Source organism: Merops nubicus, unplaced genomic scaffold, assembly GCF_000691845.1.
Source record: "Merops nubicus isolate BGI_N331 unplaced genomic scaffold, ASM69184v1 scaffold10266, whole genome shotgun sequence".
NCBI lineage: Eukaryota > Metazoa > Chordata > Aves > Coraciiformes > Meropidae > Merops > Merops nubicus.
Window position 1 is genome coordinate 46,594 of NW_008617518.1, and position 2,669 is coordinate 49,262.

Below are 2,669 nucleotides of genomic sequence, written 5' to 3' on the forward strand. Positions count from 1 at the left end.
CTGTAGAGAAATCTGAGGACAGAAACATTCTCACATTCTGAGGAGCTGAACAGGGAGTGTTTTCAGGGGCTGCTCCGTATCTGAACTAATATAATAGAAACTTGCTACAGGAGCAGTCAGTTGGCAAACAAACCTCACTAGAATGGAAGTGATGATCATCTATTTTTCTTTACTGTCTTTTATAAGAACATTTTTAACCATAACATTAATTACTGTAAGAGTGAGCAACGTGTCAGAAGAAGATGAAAGGCAAGATAACTGTTTTATTCTGTGGTCTGCTAAAATTATACATAGGTATAACTGTCTCTGTATACATATATGGCTTACAAAGTCTAAATTAAGTCAGTGGTTTTAAAAATATTACAATTATTCTGATTATACAATAATGCCTGTCACTTAAAGCCTGCATGAAATTTAGGGGGACTGCAGTCTTTTCACTATACAGGTCATGAATACTAATTTTTGTCAGATTTTAAATGTATGAGAAGCAGTTACGGTAGGATAAGTTCCCTACTGCAAACCTGGGTATGTGCTTACTGGGAATGGCAGCATTATATTTCGCTCCTCCATTGTGAAGTATGTATAAAAATATATACATATCCGACTGGCAGTGGAATTCATGCTGTACATATGATACCACTTCAGTTCTTGTAGTGGTTCTTAGCAGTACACAGATGTATTGGCCAGAGGAGCCATTTATATTGTGGGTTATCAGAATAGAAATAATTTGCATTTTTTTTTTGACTAATAAACAATGAAAAAAAAACCAAAAAAAATATGCAAAGGGACATAGTAGTGTGCAGAATCAGTGTTATAAAGTCTAAATTTGGTTGGTAGCTGGCACCTCAATCTTAGTAGGCAGTAAAATAAGGCCATTGTATTATCAGTTTTAGGCACTGCTGAATATAGAAGGGGAAACTGTACACTGGCTGCTTCTTATGTCCTTTTTTAAATAAAGTTCAAAGAGTTTTCTAAAGTATACAAAAGCACTAGTATATAAATTCCTTCACATTGGTATTTTTATTACTTTGGAAATATTTTGATCACTTCTGGATATTCAAAAATATGAAGTACCTCTAATGTCTGTATTTTTACGAAAAAGAAAAAAAAGTTCTTATTTTTTTGTGTTAATAGTGTATATAAATTAGTTCCTTGACTTTTAAAATATATGTAACTCAACTTTTTTTTTTTTAATAAGGTTTGTAAATTGATATATTAGCAGATTAGGTCTGTACTGACTGTTTAACCCATACTGACATCCTTCAAAGAGGAATTACTTTTGTGTAAACCTTTAGCTGCCTTACTCTTCGAACTCTGTTGTGCCCAGGACTTGTTTGGGTCTTTTCCTTAGTTAGAATATTTTAATTTCGACTTTTCTTCTTTCAAAATTAGGCAAGTTGCCTTTGTGAGTTTGAAATATTAAAAAAAAAAAAAAGAAAAAGAAAAAGGAAGGTTAATTTTCTTCATATGCTGAATAGAGCCTCTAATCATACATATTTCATCACTATTGATGGATAGAGGAAGATAGGGAGAATTCAGACTTCTTGAAGGTAAGGGGGGTGGTCTTGAAGGATAGGCAATGGTGAAAGATGAAGGAGTATAATTCCGTGAGTAATGTTCATTTACTATTCCCCTGGATCCCTGAAGAAGAACATAGAATCATAACTCCTTTATTTTGCTCTTGATTTAGTTTTTGTAGACAGAGTTACAGGATGCAGTACTAGAGCCAGGAACTAAGACGACAGAGTGATGGTCAGCTTGATCAGGGGAAGCTTAGTGTCAGGTATTACCTGGCATACATAGATATCATATGTACACCTGGAAAGTTACTTGCCATGGACAGGATTAGAAATTGTTCAGAAAAGAACTCCCTCTTCCCTTCCATTCTGGAAAAATCTAATTTTTATCATCCTCTGAAAGAAAAAAAAATACTCTGTATTGTTAAGCAAATCTTTAATGATTATCAGCTTTGGGAGAAATTTATTTTTCTAATGTGAAATAGCCGGTAGAAATAGGTAAAGTTGTGCTAAAAGTTGGGCCTTTCTGAAGGGGCAGTGTTAAATCAATACATACTTCTGGTATCATACAGTGAATGCTCACGCAAAATACTGCATCCCAGGACAACTAGTGACTAGGAAACAAAACCTATAATAAAATCACTGTGGACACCTTAATTTGTTTTTCCCCAAAGATTGACACAGGAAGCCAAAAATTTTGAATTAAACACTGTGAGAAATGGACTGAAAAAAATTCTAACACATCTCTTTGGTTGTACTGGCTATTCAATATTTGTAAAGTGGTTCTGCTTATTACAAATGATTTGTAATGATTTGACAGTAGCAGTAATACCATGTACTTTTAATTTTTAGTTCTGTCACAACTAGGGGAAGGGAAAGTGGAGATCACGTTTTTTTGCGTTTTTTTTTTTCATAGAAACAGAGGTTAACACTGCGAGTGGGTCTTCTAGATACTGAGTTTAGGAGTGATTAGCATTTTAATAAAATATCAAAGATGATACAGATCAGCCGGGGAAAGGGTGAAAATCTACAGTTGCCCACAGAAATCCCTAATGCCTACAGCATAACTGTAAACTTTTGGAAATGACTTGGAGAGGTTTTCAGCTTTGCATGTTGTATAAGGCATTTATATGCTGCTTTCTTGCATTCCTG